This window comes from Schistocerca piceifrons, unplaced genomic scaffold (genome assembly GCF_021461385.2).
Source record: "Schistocerca piceifrons isolate TAMUIC-IGC-003096 unplaced genomic scaffold, iqSchPice1.1 HiC_scaffold_334, whole genome shotgun sequence".
In the NCBI taxonomy this organism is placed as follows: Eukaryota; Metazoa; Arthropoda; class Insecta; order Orthoptera; family Acrididae; genus Schistocerca; species Schistocerca piceifrons.
This window is the reverse complement of record NW_025728553.1, coordinates 1-23,976: the sequence shown is the minus strand read 5'-3', so window position 1 is coordinate 23,976 and position 23,976 is coordinate 1. Positions and strand designations below refer to the sequence as shown.

General features: G+C 49.6%; 10 non-coding genes across 10 annotated transcripts; all 10 read right to left on the bottom strand.

The window, feature by feature from the left end:
- Positions 1 to 970: 970 nt before the first annotated feature.
- LOC124745790 lies at positions 971 to 1,132 on the bottom strand. Its single transcript, XR_007011132.1, has one exon. It is a non-coding gene; the product is annotated as a U1 spliceosomal RNA (small nuclear RNA).
- Positions 1,133 to 3,290: 2,158 nt separating this feature from the next.
- On the bottom strand, positions 3,291 to 3,452 carry LOC124745789. The gene has a single exon (XR_007011131.1). It is a non-coding gene; the product is annotated as a U1 spliceosomal RNA (small nuclear RNA).
- Positions 3,453 to 5,610: 2,158 nt separating this feature from the next.
- Positions 5,611 to 5,772, bottom strand: LOC124745788. Its single transcript, XR_007011130.1, has one exon. It is a non-coding gene; the product is annotated as a U1 spliceosomal RNA (small nuclear RNA).
- Positions 5,773 to 7,930: 2,158 nt separating this feature from the next.
- LOC124745786 lies at positions 7,931 to 8,092 on the bottom strand. The gene has a single exon (XR_007011129.1). It is a non-coding gene; the product is annotated as a U1 spliceosomal RNA (small nuclear RNA).
- Positions 8,093 to 10,250: 2,158 nt separating this feature from the next.
- On the bottom strand, positions 10,251 to 10,412 carry LOC124745816. The gene has a single exon (XR_007011155.1). It is a non-coding gene; the product is annotated as a U1 spliceosomal RNA (small nuclear RNA).
- Positions 10,413 to 12,570: 2,158 nt separating this feature from the next.
- LOC124745815 lies at positions 12,571 to 12,732 on the bottom strand. Its single transcript, XR_007011154.1, has one exon. It is a non-coding gene; the product is annotated as a U1 spliceosomal RNA (small nuclear RNA).
- Positions 12,733 to 14,890: 2,158 nt separating this feature from the next.
- Positions 14,891 to 15,052, bottom strand: LOC124745811. Its single transcript, XR_007011150.1, has one exon. It is a non-coding gene; the product is annotated as a U1 spliceosomal RNA (small nuclear RNA).
- A 2,159-nt stretch (positions 15,053 to 17,211) lies between these two features.
- Positions 17,212 to 17,373, bottom strand: LOC124745797. The gene has a single exon (XR_007011139.1). It is a non-coding gene; the product is annotated as a U1 spliceosomal RNA (small nuclear RNA).
- Positions 17,374 to 19,531: 2,158 nt separating this feature from the next.
- Positions 19,532 to 19,693, bottom strand: LOC124745785. The gene has a single exon (XR_007011128.1). It is a non-coding gene; the product is annotated as a U1 spliceosomal RNA (small nuclear RNA).
- A 2,162-nt stretch (positions 19,694 to 21,855) lies between these two features.
- LOC124745813 lies at positions 21,856 to 22,017 on the bottom strand. Its single transcript, XR_007011152.1, has one exon. It is a non-coding gene; the product is annotated as a U1 spliceosomal RNA (small nuclear RNA).
- Between the last annotated feature and the right edge of the window lie 1,959 nt (positions 22,018 to 23,976).

Genomic DNA, 23,976 nt, shown 5'->3' with positions numbered 1-23,976 from the left:
TTCCTACCTACCTCTGCAATTAGTGTACGTGAGTATTTCATTGGAACTGTTGCAATCGAAACCGAGCTTAATAATTTCATGCGGCCGTTTTCAGTCAGTCCTCCTCGTGCTTTAATTGCTCATTTCCAAGCGTTATTTTAGGTTGCCTGCAAAGTTGTCAGATGAAACACAACCACTGCGACGAAAGGCCATTCCTTGGAGCAGGTAGACGTCAACTGCGGCGGGAAACTGTCGTGGCCAGGAAGATATTCACTGTGTGTGGAAGTTAAGTGAGGATCCGAAGCTGACTTGCCAGCACACGTTGCAGCAGTCACTCGCCAACGGCAGCGGGGTAAGAAAGGGGTGCAAATACGCCGGTTCTCGTCCGATCACCGACGTTGGGCTTGGATGGGTGGCCGCCTCGCCTGGGAGCACAGGGCGCTGTTGGCTAGAATCTATGTTTCTCGTTTTCGGTGCAGCTCGTCATGTTATTTCCTTCGATTCACATCCCCACAAGCTCCTCAAGTGCCGCAAGTCTGCAAGTCCCGAGACGCTACGCTAGACGCTTGCTTCCGGCCCCTCATGTACCATGCCACCGGCGCCAAAGCGTTCGGCTGGCCGATGGCCCCTGTACGCCCGCCCGCGCCACAGCAGTCACTGTGCTTGCAGGGAATGTCGCGCCGCCGAATAACGTTTGGCGCGCAATCCGTTTATGGACAGAGAATGCTAAAAGGGGCCGTTCGACCGTTAATACGGAAATCGTAGCCAAGTTGGATGGCCTGAGCCATCTCGCGGCTGCCGCTGCTATTACGAGCGCGCGTGCCACGCGGTTGAAGAGCAGTGCGCTGGCTCTGGCTTTCGACGCCGTTTCCTAGTGTGTTTTGTCGCTTCTAGTGGAGGCATCATCGGTTATGAGAAGCTGGTAAATTACTCACAGTCAGTACTTATCGTCCAACACGAGGAGAGGCTTTGATTGTAACGGAGATTAGCACCGGGACAGCGCGAACGCAGTCCCGACTACCAAAAATTATGCGCCCGAGTTACTCGCATTTGGAGTAATCGCGGGGGTCAGCTCGACCGAAGTGCAATGGACAAGCCTCACCCCGGAGGAACCGCCTTCATGATCACGGTATCCTCTACGCCAGGTAAGTATGCTTCTCCTCGGCCACAGGCGAATATTTGTAATGCGTCGCGCTATCGTAGTGGAACGAGAACTCTTGACGTTGTCGCATTCGGCGAAGAGCATGGTGCCGTGAATGTACTTGCTTCCTTAGAAACGCGCTGTTGGCCGTCGAGTTAGCAGGCAGACAGGCACAATAACGGCCTTCTGCAGAAAGCGATGCATTTTTCGTGCGGAAGACATCGCGACTCGCGGCGCCGGCCGTTGCTGGGGTTAAGTTACTGCACCCTCCGGGAGATGGCGGGCCATGTCGGGGTTACCGCCTTCGAGCCACCCTCTCCGCCTGAAAGTCGCCCTCTTTCTCGGCCGGTGTCAAAACGGCAAATGAGATTTGCTGAATGACTGTTTCTTCCAGCCACAGTGCAAGCCACAAAATCAATTATTTCTCTTACCTTTGCTCCCTCCGTGGGAGCCCATAGTGCTAGGAAATACGGCAGCATTGTCAATCGCCCTTGTCTGTCGCTGAGCAACCGAAGGACCAAGCTCAGACTATCAGATGTTCTAAGGAAGCTGTATGCACTCGTGGGTGTTGTACACGAGGGACAAACATCACGTCAGCAGGCTCTTAAGGAAAGGCAATAATCAGCAAAAAACTGCAACTTACCCCATTGGACGCTGATGGAACAGAAGACACTTGAAGGTAAGGTAACACTTCTTTTTTTTTCTGTTCATCTCGAGCACGATCTGGAAAGCTCGGACGAAATTTGTGTTCTCTTTAATTCAGAATGTGGAGATATTTCCTTCACGCATATGAAAGTATAATGCTTCATTATTTAAGCTAGATGGAAAAGTTTAGGGGAAGTAATTAATTCGTTTAGGCTGCACCACTACTAGGTAGCACTGTCAAAACAATGCCATTGCCATCTGATGGCAACACAGCTTGCTGCAGATTAATTTTGCGGCATTTCATAAATGATTAATATCTTATGACTATGGTGACGCTATGAGTAGTTTTATATGTGCAAACATTTGAAACTGCTGCAGGCATTACATTCACCCCTCTCTGCCTCTTTGCTTGGACATGGAGTAAGTAAGGATAAATTAAATTGCTTGTTTTTGAAGTAGTAACAGTTCTGAAGTGTAAAGAAATGATATTAAACAATACAGTGTACATTTTTTTTTTTCCGAATGTAGTGATTCAACAACGAATTTATTTATTTATTCCTACCTACCTCTGCAATTAGTGTACGTGAGTATTTCATTGGAACTGTTGCAATCGAAACCGAGCTTAATAATTTCATGCGGCCGTTTTCAGTCAGTCCTCCTCGTGCTTTAATTGCTCATTTCCAAGCGTTATTTTAGGTTGCCTGCAAAGTTGTCAGATGAAACACAACCACTGCGACGAAAGGCCATTCCTTGGAGCAGGTAGACGTCAACTGCGGCGGGAAACTGTCGTGGCCAGGAAGATATTCACTGTGTGTGGAAGTTAAGTGAGGATCCGAAGCTGACTTGCCAGCACACGTTGCAGCAGTCACTCGCCAACGGCAGCGGGGTAAGAAAGGGGTGCAAATACGCCGGTTCTCGTCCGATCACCGACGTTGGGCTTGGATGGGTGGCCGCCTCGCCTGGGAGCACAGGGCGCTGTTGGCTAGAATCTATGTTTCTCGTTTTCGGTGCAGCTCGTCATGTTATTTCCTTCGATTCACATCCCCACAAGCTCCTCAAGTGCCGCAAGTCTGCAAGTCCCGAGACGCTACGCTAGACGCTTGCTTCCGGCCCCTCATGTACCATGCCACCGGCGCCAAAGCGTTCGGCTGGCCGATGGCCCCTGTACGCCCGCTCGCGCCACAGCAGTCACTGTGCTTGCAGGGAATGTCGCGCCGCCGAATAACGTTTGGCGCGCAATCCGTTTATGGACAGAGAATGCTAAAAGGGGCCGTTCGACCGTTAATACGGAAATCGTAGCCAAGTTGGATGGCCTGAGCCATCTCGCGGCTGCCGCTGCTATTACGAGCGCGCGTGCCACGCGGTTGAAGAGCAGTGCGCTGGCTCTGGCTTTCGACGCCGTTTCCTAGTGTGTTTTGTCGCTTCTAGTGGAGGCATCATCGGTTATGAGAAGCTGGTAAATTACTCACAGTCAGTACTTATCGTCCAACACGAGGAGAGGCTTTGATTGTAACGGAGATTAGCACCGGGACAGCGCGAACGCAGTCCCGACTACCAAAAATTATGCGCCCGAGTTACTCGCATTTGGAGTAATCGCGGGGGTCAGCTCGACCGAAGTGCAATGGACAAGCCTCACCCCGGAGGAACCGCCTTCATGATCACGGTATCCTCTACGCCAGGTAAGTATGCTTCTCCTCGGCCACAGGCGAATATTTGTAATGCGTCGCGCTATCGTAGTGGAACGAGAACTCTTGACGTTGTCGCATTCGGCGAAGAGCATGGTGCCGTGAATGTACTTGCTTCCTTAGAAACGCGCTGTTGGCCGTCGAGTTAGCAGGCAGACAGGCACAATAACGGCCTTCTGCAGAAAGCGATGCATTTTTCGTGCGGAAGACATCGCGACTCGCGGCGCCGGCCGTTGCTGGGGTTAAGTTACTGCACCCTCCGGGAGATGGCGGGCCATGTCGGGGTTACCGCCTTCGAGCCACCCTCTCCGCCTGAAAGTCGCCCTCTTTCTCGGCCGGTGTCAAAACGGCAAATGAGATTTGCTGAATGACTGTTTCTTCCAGCCACAGTGCAAGCCACAAAATCAATTATTTCTCTTACCTTTGCTCCCTCCGTGGGAGCCCATAGTGCTAGGAAATACGGCAGCATTGTCAATCGCCCTTGTCTGTCGCTGAGCAACCGAAGGACCAAGCTCAGACTATCAGATGTTCTAAGGAAGCTGTATGCACTCGTGGGTGTTGTACACGAGGGACAAACATCACGTCAGCAGGCTCTTAAGGAAAGGCAATAATCAGCAAAAAACTGCAACTTACCCCATTGGACGCTGATGGAACAGAAGACACTTGAAGGTAAGGTAACACTTCTTTTTTTTTCTGTTCATCTCGAGCACGATCTGGAAAGCTCGGACGAAATTTGTGTTCTCTTTAATTCAGAATGTGGAGATATTTCCTTCACGCATATGAAAGTATAATGCTTCATTATTTAAGCTAGATGGAAAAGTTTAGGGGAAGTAATTAATTCGTTTAGGCTGCACCACTACTAGGTAGCACTGTCAAAACAATGCCATTGCCATCTGATGGCAACACAGCTTGCTGCAGATTAATTTTGCGGCATTTCATAAATGATTAATATCTTATGACTATGGTGACGCTATGAGTAGTTTTATATGTGCAAACATTTGAAACTGCTGCAGGCATTACATTCACCCCTCTCTGCCTCTTTGCTTGGACATGGAGTAAGTAAGGATAAATTAAATTGCTTGTTTTTGAAGTAGTAACAGTTCTGAAGTGTAAAGAAATGATATTAAACAATACAGTGTACATTTTTTTTTTTCCGAATGTAGTGATTCAACAACGAATTTATTTATTTATTCCTACCTACCTCTGCAATTAGTGTACGTGAGTATTTCATTGGAACTGTTGCAATCGAAACCGAGCTTAATAATTTCATGCGGCCGTTTTCAGTCAGTCCTCCTCGTGCTTTAATTGCTCATTTCCAAGCGTTATTTTAGGTTGCCTGCAAAGTTGTCAGATGAAACACAACCACTGCGACGAAAGGCCATTCCTTGGAGCAGGTAGACGTCAACTGCGGCGGGAAACTGTCGTGGCCAGGAAGATATTCACTGTGTGTGGAAGTTAAGTGAGGATCCGAAGCTGACTTGCCAGCACACGTTGCAGCAGTCACTCGCCAACGGCAGCGGGGTAAGAAAGGGGTGCAAATACGCCGGTTCTCGTCCGATCACCGACGTTGGGCTTGGATGGGTGGCCGCCTCGCCTGGGAGCACAGGGCGCTGTTGGCTAGAATCTATGTTTCTCGTTTTCGGTGCAGCTCGTCATGTTATTTCCTTCGATTCACATCCCCACAAGCTCCTCAAGTGCCGCAAGTCTGCAAGTCCCGAGACGCTACGCTAGACGCTTGCTTCCGGCCCCTCATGTACCATGCCACCGGCGCCAAAGCGTTCGGCTGGCCGATGGCCCCTGTACGCCCGCCCGCGCCACAGCAGTCACTGTGCTTGCAGGGAATGTCGCGCCGCCGAATAACGTTTGGCGCGCAATCCGTTTATGGACAGAGAATGCTAAAAGGGGCCGTTCGACCGTTAATACGGAAATCGTAGCCAAGTTGGATGGCCTGAGCCATCTCGCGGCTGCCGCTGCTATTACGAGCGCGCGTGCCACGCGGTTGAAGAGCAGTGCGCTGGCTCTGGCTTTCGACGCCGTTTCCTAGTGTGTTTTGTCGCTTCTAGTGGAGGCATCATCGGTTATGAGAAGCTGGTAAATTACTCACAGTCAGTACTTATCGTCCAACACGAGGAGAGGCTTTGATTGTAACGGAGATTAGCACCGGGACAGCGCGAACGCAGTCCCGACTACCAAAAATTATGCGCCCGAGTTACTCGCATTTGGAGTAATCGCGGGGGTCAGCTCGACCGAAGTGCAATGGACAAGCCTCACCCCGGAGGAACCGCCTTCATGATCACGGTATCCTCTACGCCAGGTAAGTATGCTTCTCCTCGGCCACAGGCGAATATTTGTAATGCGTCGCGCTATCGTAGTGGAACGAGAACTCTTGACGTTGTCGCATTCGGCGAAGAGCATGGTGCCGTGAATGTACTTGCTTCCTTAGAAACGCGCTGTTGGCCGTCGAGTTAGCAGGCAGACAGGCACAATAACGGCCTTCTGCAGAAAGCGATGCATTTTTCGTGCGGAAGACATCGCGACTCGCGGCGCCGGCCGTTGCTGGGGTTAAGTTACTGCACCCTCCGGGAGATGGCGGGCCATGTCGGGGTTACCGCCTTCGAGCCACCCTCTCCGCCTGAAAGTCGCCCTCTTTCTCGGCCGGTGTCAAAACGGCAAATGAGATTTGCTGAATGACTGTTTCTTCCAGCCACAGTGCAAGCCACAAAATCAATTATTTCTCTTACCTTTGCTCCCTCCGTGGGAGCCCATAGTGCTAGGAAATACGGCAGCATTGTCAATCGCCCTTGTCTGTCGCTGAGCAACCGAAGGACCAAGCTCAGACTATCAGATGTTCTAAGGAAGCTGTATGCACTCGTGGGTGTTGTACACGAGGGACAAACATCACGTCAGCAGGCTCTTAAGGAAAGGCAATAATCAGCAAAAAACTGCAACTTACCCCATTGGACGCTGATGGAACAGAAGACACTTGAAGGTAAGGTAACACTTCTTTTTTTTTCTGTTCATCTCGAGCACGATCTGGAAAGCTCGGACGAAATTTGTGTTCTCTTTAATTCAGAATGTGGAGATATTTCCTTCACGCATATGAAAGTATAATGCTTCATTATTTAAGCTAGATGGAAAAGTTTAGGGGAAGTAATTAATTCGTTTAGGCTGCACCACTACTAGGTAGCACTGTCAAAACAATGCCATTGCCATCTGATGGCAACACAGCTTGCTGCAGATTAATTTTGCGGCATTTCATAAATGATTAATATCTTATGACTATGGTGACGCTATGAGTAGTTTTATATGTGCAAACATTTGAAACTGCTGCAGGCATTACATTCACCCCTCTCTGCCTCTTTGCTTGGACATGGAGTAAGTAAGGATAAATTAAATTGCTTGTTTTTGAAGTAGTAACAGTTCTGAAGTGTAAAGAAATGATATTAAACAATACAGTGTACATTTTTTTTTTTCCGAATGTAGTGATTCAACAACGAATTTATTTATTTATTCCTACCTACCTCTGCAATTAGTGTACGTGAGTATTTCATTGGAACTGTTGCAATCGAAACCGAGCTTAATAATTTCATGCGGCCGTTTTCAGTCAGTCCTCCTCGTGCTTTAATTGCTCATTTCCAAGCGTTATTTTAGGTTGCCTGCAAAGTTGTCAGATGAAACACAACCACTGCGACGAAAGGCCATTCCTTGGAGCAGGTAGACGTCAACTGCGGCGGGAAACTGTCGTGGCCAGGAAGATATTCACTGTGTGTGGAAGTTAAGTGAGGATCCGAAGCTGACTTGCCAGCACACGTTGCAGCAGTCACTCGCCAACGGCAGCGGGGTAAGAAAGGGGTGCAAATACGCCGGTTCTCGTCCGATCACCGACGTTGGGCTTGGATGGGTGGCCGCCTCGCCTGGGAGCACAGGGCGCTGTTGGCTAGAATCTATGTTTCTCGTTTTCGGTGCAGCTCGTCATGTTATTTCCTTCGATTCACATCCCCACAAGCTCCTCAAGTGCCGCAAGTCTGCAAGTCCCGAGACGCTACGCTAGACGCTTGCTTCCGGCCCCTCATGTACCATGCCACCGGCGCCAAAGCGTTCGGCTGGCCGATGGCCCCTGTACGCCCGCTCGCGCCACAGCAGTCACTGTGCTTGCAGGGAATGTCGCGCCGCCGAATAACGTTTGGCGCGCAATCCGTTTATGGACAGAGAATGCTAAAAGGGGCCGTTCGACCGTTAATACGGAAATCGTAGCCAAGTTGGATGGCCTGAGCCATCTCGCGGCTGCCGCTGCTATTACGAGCGCGCGTGCCACGCGGTTGAAGAGCAGTGCGCTGGCTCTGGCTTTCGACGCCGTTTCCTAGTGTGTTTTGTCGCTTCTAGTGGAGGCATCATCGGTTATGAGAAGCTGGTAAATTACTCACAGTCAGTACTTATCGTCCAACACGAGGAGAGGCTTTGATTGTAACGGAGATTAGCACCGGGACAGCGCGAACGCAGTCCCGACTACCAAAAATTATGCGCCCGAGTTACTCGCATTTGGAGTAATCGCGGGGGTCAGCTCGACCGAAGTGCAATGGACAAGCCTCACCCCGGAGGAACCGCCTTCATGATCACGGTATCCTCTACGCCAGGTAAGTATGCTTCTCCTCGGCCACAGGCGAATATTTGTAATGCGTCGCGCTATCGTAGTGGAACGAGAACTCTTGACGTTGTCGCATTCGGCGAAGAGCATGGTGCCGTGAATGTACTTGCTTCCTTAGAAACGCGCTGTTGGCCGTCGAGTTAGCAGGCAGACAGGCACAATAACGGCCTTCTGCAGAAAGCGATGCATTTTTCGTGCGGAAGACATCGCGACTCGCGGCGCCGGCCGTTGCTGGGGTTAAGTTACTGCACCCTCCGGGAGATGGCGGGCCATGTCGGGGTTACCGCCTTCGAGCCACCCTCTCCGCCTGAAAGTCGCCCTCTTTCTCGGCCGGTGTCAAAACGGCAAATGAGATTTGCTGAATGACTGTTTCTTCCAGCCACAGTGCAAGCCACAAAATCAATTATTTCTCTTACCTTTGCTCCCTCCGTGGGAGCCCATAGTGCTAGGAAATACGGCAGCATTGTCAATCGCCCTTGTCTGTCGCTGAGCAACCGAAGGACCAAGCTCAGACTATCAGATGTTCTAAGGAAGCTGTATGCACTCGTGGGTGTTGTACACGAGGGACAAACATCACGTCAGCAGGCTCTTAAGGAAAGGCAATAATCAGCAAAAAACTGCAACTTACCCCATTGGACGCTGATGGAACAGAAGACACTTGAAGGTAAGGTAACACTTCTTTTTTTTTCTGTTCATCTCGAGCACGATCTGGAAAGCTCGGACGAAATTTGTGTTCTCTTTAATTCAGAATGTGGAGATATTTCCTTCACGCATATGAAAGTATAATGCTTCATTATTTAAGCTAGATGGAAAAGTTTAGGGGAAGTAATTAATTCGTTTAGGCTGCACCACTACTAGGTAGCACTGTCAAAACAATGCCATTGCCATCTGATGGCAACACAGCTTGCTGCAGATTAATTTTGCGGCATTTCATAAATGATTAATATCTTATGACTATGGTGACGCTATGAGTAGTTTTATATGTGCAAACATTTGAAACTGCTGCAGGCATTACATTCACCCCTCTCTGCCTCTTTGCTTGGACATGGAGTAAGTAAGGATAAATTAAATTGCTTGTTTTTGAAGTAGTAACAGTTCTGAAGTGTAAAGAAATGATATTAAACAATACAGTGTACATTTTTTTTTTTCCGAATGTAGTGATTCAACAACGAATTTATTTATTTATTCCTACCTACCTCTGCAATTAGTGTACGTGAGTATTTCATTGGAACTGTTGCAATCGAAACCGAGCTTAATAATTTCATGCGGCCGTTTTCAGTCAGTCCTCCTCGTGCTTTAATTGCTCATTTCCAAGCGTTATTTTAGGTTGCCTGCAAAGTTGTCAGATGAAACACAACCACTGCGACGAAAGGCCATTCCTTGGAGCAGGTAGACGTCAACTGCGGCGGGAAACTGTCGTGGCCAGGAAGATATTCACTGTGTGTGGAAGTTAAGTGAGGATCCGAAGCTGACTTGCCAGCACACGTTGCAGCAGTCACTCGCCAACGGCAGCGGGGTAAGAAAGGGGTGCAAATACGCCGGTTCTCGTCCGATCACCGACGTTGGGCTTGGATGGGTGGCCGCCTCGCCTGGGAGCACAGGGCGCTGTTGGCTAGAATCTATGTTTCTCGTTTTCGGTGCAGCTCGTCATGTTATTTCCTTCGATTCACATCCCCACAAGCTCCTCAAGTGCCGCAAGTCTGCAAGTCCCGAGACGCTACGCTAGACGCTTGCTTCCGGCCCCTCATGTACCATGCCACCGGCGCCAAAGCGTTCGGCTGGCCGATGGCCCCTGTACGCCCGCTCGCGCCACAGCAGTCACTGTGCTTGCAGGGAATGTCGCGCCGCCGAATAACGTTTGGCGCGCAATCCGTTTATGGACAGAGAATGCTAAAAGGGGCCGTTCGACCGTTAATACGGAAATCGTAGCCAAGTTGGATGGCCTGAGCCATCTCGCGGCTGCCGCTGCTATTACGAGCGCGCGTGCCACGCGGTTGAAGAGCAGTGCGCTGGCTCTGGCTTTCGACGCCGTTTCCTAGTGTGTTTTGTCGCTTCTAGTGGAGGCATCATCGGTTATGAGAAGCTGGTAAATTACTCACAGTCAGTACTTATCGTCCAACACGAGGAGAGGCTTTGATTGTAACGGAGATTAGCACCGGGACAGCGCGAACGCAGTCCCGACTACCAAAAATTATGCGCCCGAGTTACTCGCATTTGGAGTAATCGCGGGGGTCAGCTCGACCGAAGTGCAATGGACAAGCCTCACCCCGGAGGAACCGCCTTCATGATCACGGTATCCTCTACGCCAGGTAAGTATGCTTCTCCTCGGCCACAGGCGAATATTTGTAATGCGTCGCGCTATCGTAGTGGAACGAGAACTCTTGACGTTGTCGCATTCGGCGAAGAGCATGGTGCCGTGAATGTACTTGCTTCCTTAGAAACGCGCTGTTGGCCGTCGAGTTAGCAGGCAGACAGGCACAATAACGGCCTTCTGCAGAAAGCGATGCATTTTTCGTGCGGAAGACATCGCGACTCGCGGCGCCGGCCGTTGCTGGGGTTAAGTTACTGCACCCTCCGGGAGATGGCGGGCCATGTCGGGGTTACCGCCTTCGAGCCACCCTCTCCGCCTGAAAGTCGCCCTCTTTCTCGGCCGGTGTCAAAACGGCAAATGAGATTTGCTGAATGACTGTTTCTTCCAGCCACAGTGCAAGCCACAAAATCAATTATTTCTCTTACCTTTGCTCCCTCCGTGGGAGCCCATAGTGCTAGGAAATACGGCAGCATTGTCAATCGCCCTTGTCTGTCGCTGAGCAACCGAAGGACCAAGCTCAGACTATCAGATGTTCTAAGGAAGCTGTATGCACTCGTGGGTGTTGTACACGAGGGACAAACATCACGTCAGCAGGCTCTTAAGGAAAGGCAATAATCAGCAAAAAACTGCAACTTACCCCATTGGACGCTGATGGAACAGAAGACACTTGAAGGTAAGGTAACACTTCTTTTTTTTTCTGTTCATCTCGAGCACGATCTGGAAAGCTCGGACGAAATTTGTGTTCTCTTTAATTCAGAATGTGGAGATATTTCCTTCACGCATATGAAAGTATAATGCTTCATTATTTAAGCTAGATGGAAAAGTTTAGGGGAAGTAATTAATTCGTTTAGGCTGCACCACTACTAGGTAGCACTGTCAAAACAATGCCATTGCCATCTGATGGCAACACAGCTTGCTGCAGATTAATTTTGCGGCATTTCATAAATGATTAATATCTTATGACTATGGTGACGCTATGAGTAGTTTTATATGTGCAAACATTTGAAACTGCTGCAGGCATTACATTCACCCCTCTCTGCCTCTTTGCTTGGACATGGAGTAAGTAAGGATAAATTAAATTGCTTGTTTTTGAAGTAGTAACAGTTCTGAAGTGTAAAGAAATGATATTAAACAATACAGTGTACATTTTTTTTTTTCCGAATGTAGTGATTCAACAACGAATTTATTTATTTATTCCTACCTACCTCTGCAATTAGTGTACGTGAGTATTTCATTGGAACTGTTGCAATCGAAACCGAGCTTAATAATTTCATGCGGCCGTTTTCAGTCAGTCCTCCTCGTGCTTTAATTGCTCATTTCCAAGCGTTATTTTAGGTTGCCTGCAAAGTTGTCAGATGAAACACAACCACTGCGACGAAAGGCCATTCCTTGGAGCAGGTAGACGTCAACTGCGGCGGGAAACTGTCGTGGCCAGGAAGATATTCACTGTGTGTGGAAGTTAAGTGAGGATCCGAAGCTGACTTGCCAGCACACGTTGCAGCAGTCACTCGCCAACGGCAGCGGGGTAAGAAAGGGGTGCAAATACGCCGGTTCTCGTCCGATCACCGACGTTGGGCTTGGATGGGTGGCCGCCTCGCCTGGGAGCACAGGGCGCTGTTGGCTAGAATCTATGTTTCTCGTTTTCGGTGCAGCTCGTCATGTTATTTCCTTCGATTCACATCCCCACAAGCTCCTCAAGTGCCGCAAGTCTGCAAGTCCCGAGACGCTACGCTAGACGCTTGCTTCCGGCCCCTCATGTACCATGCCACCGGCGCCAAAGCGTTCGGCTGGCCGATGGCCCCTGTACGCCCGCTCGCGCCACAGCAGTCACTGTGCTTGCAGGGAATGTCGCGCCGCCGAATAACGTTTGGCGCGCAATCCGTTTATGGACAGAGAATGCTAAAAGGGGCCGTTCGACCGTTAATACGGAAATCGTAGCCAAGTTGGATGGCCTGAGCCATCTCGCGGCTGCCGCTGCTATTACGAGCGCGCGTGCCACGCGGTTGAAGAGCAGTGCGCTGGCTCTGGCTTTCGACGCCGTTTCCTAGTGTGTTTTGTCGCTTCTAGTGGAGGCATCATCGGTTATGAGAAGCTGGTAAATTACTCACAGTCAGTACTTATCGTCCAACACGAGGAGAGGCTTTGATTGTAACGGAGATTAGCACCGGGACAGCGCGAACGCAGTCCCGACTACCAAAAATTATGCGCCCGAGTTACTCGCATTTGGAGTAATCGCGGGGGTCAGCTCGACCGAAGTGCAATGGACAAGCCTCACCCCGGAGGAACCGCCTTCATGATCACGGTATCCTCTACGCCAGGTAAGTATGCTTCTCCTCGGCCACAGGCGAATATTTGTAATGCGTCGCGCTATCGTAGTGGAACGAGAACTCTTGACGTTGTCGCATTCGGCGAAGAGCATGGTGCCGTGAATGTACTTGCTTCCTTAGAAACGCGCTGTTGGCCGTCGAGTTAGCAGGCAGACAGGCACAATAACGGCCTTCTGCAGAAAGCGATGCATTTTTCGTGCGGAAGACATCGCGACTCGCGGCGCCGGCCGTTGCTGGGGTTAAGTTACTGCACCCTCCGGGAGATGGCGGGCCATGTCGGGGTTACCGCCTTCGAGCCACCCTCTCCGCCTGAAAGTCGCCCTCTTTCTCGGCCGGTGTCAAAACGGCAAATGAGATTTGCTGAATGACTGTTTCTTCCAGCCACAGTGCAAGCCACAAAATCAATTATTTCTCTTACCTTTGCTCCCTCCGTGGGAGCCCATAGTGCTAGGAAATACGGCAGCATTGTCAATCGCCCTTGTCTGTCGCTGAGCAACCGAAGGACCAAGCTCAGACTATCAGATGTTCTAAGGAAGCTGTATGCACTCGTGGGTGTTGTACACGAGGGACAAACATCACGTCAGCAGGCTCTTAAGGAAAGGCAATAATCAGCAAAAAACTGCAACTTACCCCATTGGACGCTGATGGAACAGAAGACACTTGAAGGTAAGGTAACACTTCTTTTTTTTTCTGTTCATCTCGAGCACGATCTGGAAAGCTCGGACGAAATTTGTGTTCTCTTTAATTCAGAATGTGGAGATATTTCCTTCACGCATATGAAAGTATAATGCTTCATTATTTAAGCTAGATGGAAAAGTTTAGGGGAAGTAATTAATTCGTTTAGGCTGCACCACTACTAGGTAGCACTGTCAAAACAATGCCATTGCCATCTGATGGCAACACAGCTTGCTGCAGATTAATTTTGCGGCATTTCATAAATGATTAATATCTTATGACTATGGTGACGCTATGAGTAGTTTTATATGTGCAAACATTTGAAACTGCTGCAGGCATTACATTCACCCCTCTCTGCCTCTTTGCTTGGACATGGAGTAAGTAAGGATAAATTAAATTGCTTGTTTTTGAAGTAGTAACAGTTCTGAAGTGTAAAGAAATGATATTAAACAATACAGTGTACATTTTTTTTTTTCCGAATGTAGTGATTCAACAACGAATTTATTTATTTATTCCTACCTACCTCTGCAATTAGTGTACGTGAGTATTTCATTGGAACTGTTGCAATCGAAACCGAGCTTAATAATTTCATGCGGCCGTTTTCAGTCAGTCCTCCTCGTGCTTTAATTGCTCATTTCCAAGCGTTATTTTAGGTTGCCTGCAAAGTTGTCAGATGAAACACAACCACTGCGACGAAAGGCCATTCCTTGGAGCAGGTAGACGTCAACTGCGGCGGGAAACTGTCGTGGCCAGGAAGATATTCACTGTGTGTGGAAGTTAAGTGAGGATCCGAAGCTGACTTGCCAGCACACGTTGCAGCAGTCACTCGCCAACGGCAGCGGGGTAAGAAAGGGGTGCAAATACGCCGGTTCTCGTCCGATCACCGACGTTGGGCTTGGATGGGTGGCCGCCTCGCCTGGGAGCACAGGGCGCTGTTGGCTAGAATCTATGTTTCTCGTTTTCGGTGCAGCTCGTCATGTTATTTCCTTCGATTCACATCCCCACAAGCTCCTCAAGTGCCGCAAGTCTGCAAGTCCCGAGACGCTACGCTAGACGCTTGCTTCCGGCCCCTCATGTACCATGCCACCGGCGCCAAAGCGTTCGGCTGGCCGATGGCCCCTGTACGCCCGCTCGCGCCACAGCAGTCACTGTGCTTGCAGGGAATGTCGCGCCGCCGAATAACGTTTGGCGCGCAATCCGTTTATGGACAGAGAATGCTAAAAGGGGCCGTTCGACCGTTAATACGGAAATCGTAGCCAAGTTGGATGGCCTGAGCCATCTCGCGGCTGCCGCTGCTATTACGAGCGCGCGTGCCACGCGGTTGAAGAGCAGTGCGCTGGCTCTGGCTTTCGACGCCGTTTCCTAGTGTGTTTTGTCGCTTCTAGTGGAGGCATCATCGGTTATGAGAAGCTGGTAAATTACTCACAGTCAGTACTTATCGTCCAACACGAGGAGAGGCTTTGATTGTAACGGAGATTAGCACCGGGACAGCGCGAACGCAGTCCCGACTACCAAAAATTATGCGCCCGAGTTACTCGCATTTGGAGTAATCGCGGGGGTCAGCTCGACCGAAGTGCAATGGACAAGCCTCACCCCGGAGGAACCGCCTTCATGATCACGGTATCCTCTACGCCAGGTAAGTATGCTTCTCCTCGGCCACAGGCGAATATTTGTAATGCGTCGCGCTATCGTAGTGGAACGAGAACTCTTGACGTTGTCGCATTCGGCGAAGAGCATGGTGCCGTGAATGTACTTGCTTCCTTAGAAACGCGCTGTTGGCCGTCGAGTTAGCAGGCAGACAGGCACAATAACGGCCTTCTGCAGAAAGCGATGCATTTTTCGTGCGGAAGACATCGCGACTCGCGGCGCCGGCCGTTGCTGGGGTTAAGTTACTGCACCCTCCGGGAGATGGCGGGCCATGTCGGGGTTACCGCCTTCGAGCCACCCTCTCCGCCTGAAAGTCGCCCTCTTTCTCGGCCGGTGTCAAAACGGCAAATGAGATTTGCTGAATGACTGTTTCTTCCAGCCACAGTGCAAGCCACAAAATCAATTATTTCTCTTACCTTTGCTCCCTCCGTGGGAGCCCATAGTGCTAGGAAATACGGCAGCATTGTCAATCGCCCTTGTCTGTCGCTGAGCAACCGAAGGACCAAGCTCAGACTATCAGATGTTCTAAGGAAGCTGTATGCACTCGTGGGTGTTGTACACGAGGGACAAACATCACGTCAGCAGGCTCTTAAGGAAAGGCAATAATCAGCAAAAAACTGCAACTTACCCCATTGGACGCTGATGGAACAGAAGACACTTGAAGGTAAGGTAACACTTCTTTTTTTTTTCTGTTCATCTCGAGCACGATCTGGAAAGCTCGGACGAAATTTGTGTTCTCTTTAATTCAGAATGTGGAGATATTTCCTTCACGCATATGAAAGTATAATGCTTCATTATTTAAGCTAGATGGAAAAGTTTAGGGGAAGTAATTAATTCGTTTAGGCTGCACCACTACTAGGTAGCACTGTCAAAACAATGCCATTGCCATCTGATGGCAACACAGCTTGCTGCAGATTAATTTTGCGGCATTTCATAAATGATTAATATCTTATGACTATGGTGACGCTATGAGTAGTTTTATATGTGCAAACATTTGAAACTGCTGCAGGCATTACATTCACCCCTCTCTGCCTCTTTGCTTGGACATGGAGTAAGTAAGGATAAATTAAATTGCTTGTTTTTGAAGTAGTAACAGTTCTGAAGTGTAAAGAAATGATATTAAACAATACAGTGTACATTTTTTTTTTTCCGAATGTAGTGATTCAACAACGAATTTATTTATTTATTCCTACCTACCTCTGCAATTAGTGTACGTGAGTATTTCATTGGAACTGTTGCAATCGAAACCGAGCTTAATAATTTCATGCGGCCGTTTTCAGTCAGTCCTCCTCGTGCTTTAATTGCTCATTTCCAAGCGTTATTTTAGGTTGCCTGCAAAGTTGTCAGATGAAACACAACCACTGCGACGAAAGGCCATTCCTTGGAGCAGGTAGACGTCAACTGCGGCGGGAAACTGTCGTGGCCAGGAAGATATTCACTGTGTGTGGAAGTTAAGTGAGGATCCGAAGCTGACTTGCCAGCACACGTTGCAGCAGTCACTCGCCAACGGCAGCGGGGTAAGAAAGGGGTGCAAATACGCCGGTTCTCGTCCGATCACCGACGTTGGGCTTGGATGGGTGGCCGCCTCGCCTGGGAGCACAGGGCGCTGTTGGCTAGAATCTATGTTTCTCGTTTTCGGTGCAGCTCGTCATGTTATTTCCTTCGATTCACATCCCCACAAGCTCCTCAAGTGCCGCAAGTCTGCAAGTCCCGAGACGCTACGCTAGACGCTTGCTTCCGGCCCCTCATGTACCATGCCACCGGCGCCAAAGCGTTCGGCTGGCCGATGGCCCCTGTACGCCCGCTCGCGCCACAGCAGTCACTGTGCTTGCAGGGAATGTCGCGCCGCCGAATAACGTTTGGCGCGCAATCCGTTTATGGACAGAGAATGCTAAAAGGGGCCGTTCGACCGTTAATACGGAAATCGTAGCCAAGTTGGATGGCCTGAGCCATCTCGCGGCTGCCGCTGCTATTACGAGCGCGCGTGCCACGCGGTTGAAGAGCAGTGCGCTGGCTCTGGCTTTCGACGCCGTTTCCTAGTGTGTTTTGTCGCTTCTAGTGGAGGCATCATCGGTTATGAGAAGCTGGTAAATTACTCACAGTCAGTACTTATCGTCCAACACGAGGAGAGGCTTTGATTGTAACGGAGATTAGCACCGGGACAGCGCGAACGCAGTCCCGACTACCAAAAATTATGCGCCCGAGTTACTCGCATTTGGAGTAATCGCGGGGGTCAGCTCGACCGAAGTGCAATGGACAAGCCTCACCCCGGAGGAACCGCCTTCATGATCACGGTATCCTCTACGCCAGGTAAGTATGCTTCTCCTCGGCCACAGGCGAATATTTGTAATGCGTCGCGCTATCGTAGTGGAACGAGAACTCTTGACGTTGTCGCATTCGGCGAAGAGCATGGTGCCGTGAATGTACTTGCTTCCTTAGAAACGCGCTGTTGGCCGTCGAGTTAGCAGGCAGACAGGCACAATAACGGCCTTCTGCAGAAAGCGATGCATTTTTCGTGCGGAAGACATCGCGACTCGCGGCGCCGGCCGTTGCTGGGGTTAAGTTACTGCACCCTCCGGGAGATGGCGGGCCATGTCGGGGTTACCGCCTTCGAGCCACCCTCTCCGCCTGAAAGTCGCCCTCTTTCTCGGCCGGTGTCAAAACGGCAAATGAGATTTGCTGAATGACTGTTTCTTCCAGCCACAGTGCAAGCCACAAAATCAATTATTTCTCTTACCTTTGCTCCCTCCGTGGGAGCCCATAGTGCTAGGAAATACGGCAGCATTGTCAATCGCCCTTGTCTGTCGCTGAGCAACCGAAGGACCAAGCTCAGACTATCAGATGTTCTAAGGAAGCTGTATGCACTCGTGGGTGTTGTACACGAGGGACAAACATCACGTCAGCAGGCTCTTAAGGAAAGGCAATAATCAGCAAAAAACTGCAACTTACCCCATTGGACGCTGATGGAACAGAAGACACTTGAAGGTAAGGTAACACTTCTTTTTTTTTCTGTTCATCTCGAGCACGATCTGGAAAGCTCGGACGAAATTTGTGTTCTCTTTAATTCAGAATGTGGAGATATTTCCTTCACGCATATGAAAGTATAATGCTTCATTATTTAAGCTAGATGGAAAAGTTTAGGGGAAGTAATTAATTCGTTTAGGCTGCACCACTACTAGGTAGCACTGTCAAAACAATGCCATTGCCATCTGATGGCAACACAGCTTGCTGCAGATTAATTTTGCGGCATTTCATAAATGATTAATATCTTATGACTATGGTGACGCTATGAGTAGTTTTATATGTGCAAACATTTGAAACTGCTGCAGGCATTACATTCACCCCTCTCTGCCTCTTTGCTTGGACATGGAGTAAGTAAGGATAAATTAAATTGCTTGTTTTTGAAGTAGTAACAGTTCTGAAGTGTAAAGAAATGATATTAAACAATACAGTGTACATTTTTTTTTTTCCGAATGTAGTGATTCAACAACGAATTTATTTATTTATTCCTACCTACCTCTGCAATTAGTGTACGTGAGTATTTCATTGGAACTGTTGCAATCGAAACCGAGCTTAATAATTTCATGCGGCCGTTTTCAGTCAGTCCTCCTCGTGCTTTAATTGCTCATTTCCAAGCGTTATTTTAGGTTGCCTGCAAAGTTGTCAGATGAAACACAACCACTGCGACGAAAGGCCATTCCTTGGAGCAGGTAGACGTCAACTGCGGCGGGAAACTGTCGTGGCCAGGAAGATATTCACTGTGTGTGGAAGTTAAGTGAGGATCCGAAGCTGACTTGCCAGCACACGTTGCAGCAGTCACTCGCCAACGGCAGCGGGGTAAGAAAGGGGTGCAAATACGCCGGTTCTCGTCCGATCACCGACGTTGGGCTTGGATGGGTGGCCGCCTCGCCTGGGAGCACAGGGCGCTGTTGGCTAGAATCTATGTTTCTCGTTTTCGGTGCAGCTCGTCATGTTATTTCCTTCGATTCACATCCCCACAAGCTCCTCAAGTGCCGCAAGTCTGCAAGTCCCGAGACGCTACGCTAGACGCTTGCTTCCGGCCCCTCATGTACCATGCCACCGGCGCCAAAGCGTTCGGCTGGCCGATGGCCCCTGTACGCCCGCTCGCGCCACAGCAGTCACTGTGCTTGCAGGGAATGTCGCGCCGCCGAATAACGTTTGGCGCGCAATCCGTTTATGGACAGAGAATGCTAAAAGGGGCCGTTCGACCGTTAATACGGAAATCGTAGCCAAGTTGGATGGCCTGAGCCATCTCGCGGCTGCCGCTGCTATTACGAGCGCGCGTGCCACGCGGTTGAAGAGCAGTGCGCTGGCTCTGGCTTTCGACGCCGTTTCCTAGTGTGTTTTGTCGCTTCTAGTGGAGGCATCATCGGTTATGAGAAGCTGGTAAATTACTCACAGTCAGTACTTATCGTCCAACACGAGGAGAGGCTTTGATTGTAACGGAGATTAGCACCGGGACAGCGCGAACGCAGTCCCGACTACCAAAAATTATGCGCCCGAGTTACTCGCATTTGGAGTAATCGCGGGGGTCAGCTCGACCGAAGTGCAATGGACAAGCCTCACCCCGGAGGAACCGCCTTCATGATCACGGTATCCTCTACGCCAGGTAAGTATGCTTCTCCTCGGCCACAGGCGAATATTTGTAATGCGTCGCGCTATCGTAGTGGAACGAGAACTCTTGACGTTGTCGCATTCGGCGAAGAGCATGGTGCCGTGAATGTACTTGCTTCCTTAGAAACGCGCTGTTGGCCGTCGAGTTAGCAGGCAGACAGGCACAATAACGGCCTTCTGCAGAAAGCGATGCATTTTTCGTGCGGAAGACATCGCGACTCGCGGCGCCGGCCGTTGCTGGGGTTAAGTTACTGCACCCTCCGGGAGATGGCGGGCCATGTCGGGGTTACCGCCTTCGAGCCACCCTCTCCGCCTGAAAGTCGCCCTCTTTCTCGGCCGGTGTCAAAACGGCAAATGAGATTTGCTGAATGACTGTTTCTTCCAGCCACAGTGCAAGCCACAAAATCAATTATTTCTCTTACCTTTGCTCCCTCCGTGGGAGCCCATAGTGCTAGGAAATACGGCAGCATTGTCAATCGCCCTTGTCTGTCGCTGAGCAACCGAAGGACCAAGCTCAGACTATCAGATGTTCTAAGGAAGCTGTATGCACTCGTGGGTGTTGTACACGAGGGACAAACATCACGTCAGCAGGCTCTTAAGGAAAGGCAATAATCAGCAAAAAACTGCAACTTACCCCATTGGACGCTGATGGAACAGAAGACACTTGAAGGTAAGGTAACACTTCTTTTTTTTTCTGTTCATCTCGAGCACGATCTGGAAAGCTCGGACGAAATTTGTGTTCTCTTTAATTCAGAATGTGGAGATATTTCCTTCACGCATATGAAAGTATAATGCTTCATTATTTAAGCTAGATGGAAAAGTTTAGGGGAAGTAATTAATTCGTTTAGGCTGCACCACTACTAGGTAGCACTGTCAAAACAATGCCATTGCCATCTGATGGCAACACAGCTTGCTGCAGATTAATTTTGCGGCATTTCATAAATGATTAATATCTTATGACTATGGTGACGGCTATGAGTAGTTTTATATGTGCAAACATTTGAAACTGCTGCAGGCATTACATTCACCCCTCTCTGCCTCTTTGCTTGGACATGGAGTAAGTAAGGATAAATTAAATTGCTTGTTTTGAAGTAGTAACAGTTCTGAAGTGTAAAGAAATGATATTAAACAATACAGTGTACATTTTTTTTTTTCCGAATGTAGTGATTCAACAACGAATTTATTTATTTATTCCTACCTACCTCTGCAATTAGTGTACGTGAGTATTTCATTGGAACTGTTGCAATCGAAACCGAGCTTAATAATTTCATGCGGCCGTTTTCAGTCAGTCCTCCTCGTGCTTTAATTGCTCATTTCCAAGCGTTATTTTAGGTTGCCTGCAAAGTTGTCAGATGAAACACAACCACTGCGACGAAAGGCCATTCCTTGGAGCAGGTAGACGTCAACTGCGGCGGGAAACTGTCGTGGCCAGGAAGATATTCACTGTGTGTGGAAGTTAAGTGAGGATCCGAAGCTGACTTGCCAGCACACGTTTGCAGCAGTCACTCGCCAACGGCAGCGGGGTAAGAAAGGGGTGCAAATACGCCGGTTCTCGTCCGATCACCGACGTTGGGCTTGGATGGGTGGCCGCCTCGCCTGGGAGCACAGGGCGCTGTTGGCTAGAATCTATGGTTTCCTCGTTTTCGGTGCAGCTCGTCATGTTATTTCCTTCGATTCACATCCCCCACAAGCTCCTCAAGTGCCGCAAGTCTGCAAGTCCCGAGACGCTACGCTAGACGCTTGCTTCCGGCCCCTCATGTACCATGCCACCGGCGCCAAAGCGTTCGGCTGGCCGATGGCCCCTGTACGCCCGCCCGCGCCACAGCAGTCACTGTGCTTGCAGGGAATGTCGCGCCGCCGAATAACGTTTGGCGCGCAATCCGTTATGGACAGAGAATGCTAAAAGGGGCCGTTCGACCGTTAATACGGGAAATCGTAGCCAAGTTGGATGGCCTGAGCCATCTCGCGGCTGCCGCTGCTATTACGAGCGCGCGTGCCACGCGGTTGAAGAGCAGTGCGCTGGCTCTGGCTTTCGACGCCGTTTCCTAGTGTGTTTTTGTCGCTTCTAGTGGAGGCATCATCGGTTATGAGAGCTGGTAAATTACTCACAGTCAGTACTTATCGTCCAACACGAGGAGAGGCTTTGATTGTAACGGAGATTAGCACCGGGACAGCGCGAACGCAGTCCCGACTACCAAAAATTATGCGCCCGAGTTACTCGCATTTGGAGTAATCGCGGGGGTCAGCTCGACCGAAGTGCAATGGACAAGCCTCACCCCGGAGGAACCGCCTTCATGATCACGGTATCCTCTACGCCAGGTAAGTAAGCTTCTCCTCGGCCACAGGCGAATATTTGTAATGCGTCGCGCTATCGTAGTGGAACGAGAACTCTTGACGTTGTCGCATTCGGCGAAGAGCATGGTGCCGTGAATGTACTTGCTTCCTTAGGAAACGCGCTGTTGGCCGTCGAGTTAGCAGGCAGACAGGCACAATAACGGCCTTCTGCAGAAAAGCGATGCATTTTTTCGTGCGGAAGACATCGCGACTCGCGGCGCCGGCCGTTGCTGGGGTTAAGTTACTGCACCCTCCGGGAGATGGCGGGCCATGTCGGGGTTACCGCCTTCGAGCCACCCTCTCCGCCTGAAAGTCGCCCTCTTTCTCGGCCGGTGTCAAAACGGCAAATGAGATTTGCTGAATGGACTGTTTCTTCCAGCCACAGTGCAAGCCACAAAATCAATTAATTTCTCTTACCTTTGCTCCCTCCGTGGGAGCCCATAGTGCTAGGAAATACGGCAGCATTGTCAATCGCCCTTGTCTGTCGCTGAGCAACCGAAGGACCAAGCTCAGACTATCAGATGTTCTAAGGAAGCTGTATGCACTCGTGGGTGTTGTACACGAGGGACAAACATCACGTCAGCAGGCTCTTAAGGAAAGGCAATAATCAGCAAAAAACTGCAACTTACCCCATTGGACGCTGATGAACAGAAGACACTTGAAGGTAAGGTAACACTTCTTTTTTTTTCTGTTCATCTCGAGCACGATCTGGAAAGCTCGGACGAAATTTGTGTTCTCTTTAATTCAGAATGTGGAGATATTTCCTTCACGCATATGAAAGTATAATGCTTCATTATTTAAGCTAGATGGAAAAGTTTAGGGGAAGTAATTAATTCGTTTAGCTGCACCACTACTAGGTAGCACTGTCAAAACAATGCCATTGCCATCTGATGGCAACACAGCTTGCTGCAGATTAATTTTTGCGGCATTTCATAAATGATTAATATCTTATGACTATGGTGACGCTATGAGTAGTTTTATAAGTGCAAACATTTGAAACTGCTGCAGGCATTACATTCACCCCTCTCTGCCTCTTTGCTTGGACATGGAGTAAGTAAGGATAAATTAAATTGCTTGTTTTTGAAGTAGTAACAGTTCTGAAGTGTAAAGAAATGATATTAAACAATACAGTGTACATTTTTTTTTTTTCCGAATGTAGTGATTCAACAACGAATTTATTTATTTATTCCTACCTACCTCTGCAATTAGTGTACGTGAGTATTTCATTGGAACTGTTGCAATCGAAACCGAGCTTAATAATTTCATGCGGCCGTTTTCAGTCAGTCCTCCTCGTGCTTTAATTGCTCATTTCCAAGCGTTATTTTAGGTTGCCTGCAAAGTTGTCAGATGAAACACAACCACTGCGACGAAAGGCCATTCCTTGGAGCAGGTAGACGTCAACTGCGGCGGGAAACTGTCGTGGCCAGGAAGATATTCACTGTGTGTGAAGTTAAGTGAGGATCCGAAGCTGACTTGCCAGCACACGTTGCAGCAGTCACTCGCCAACGGCAGCGGGGTAAGAAAGGGGTGCAAATACGCCTGTTCTCGTCCGATCACCGACGTTGGGCTTGGATGGGTGGCCGCCTCGCCTGGGAGCACAGGGCGCTGTGGCTAGAATCTATGTTTCTCGTTTTCGGTGCAGCTCGTCATGTTATTTCCTTCGATTCACATCCCCACAAGCTCCTCAAGTGCCGCAAGTCTGCAAGTCCCGAGACGCTACGGCTAGACGCCTTGCTTCCGGCCCCTCATGTACCATGCCACCGGCGCCAAAGCGTTCGGCTGGCCGATGGCCCCTGTACGCCCGCTCGCGCCACAGCAGTCACTGTTGCTTGCAGGGAATGTCGCGCCGCGAATAACGTTTTGGCGCGCAATCCGTTTATGGACAGAGAATGCTAAAAGGGGCCGTTCGACCGTTAATACGGAAATCGTAGCCAAGTTGGATGGCCTGAGCC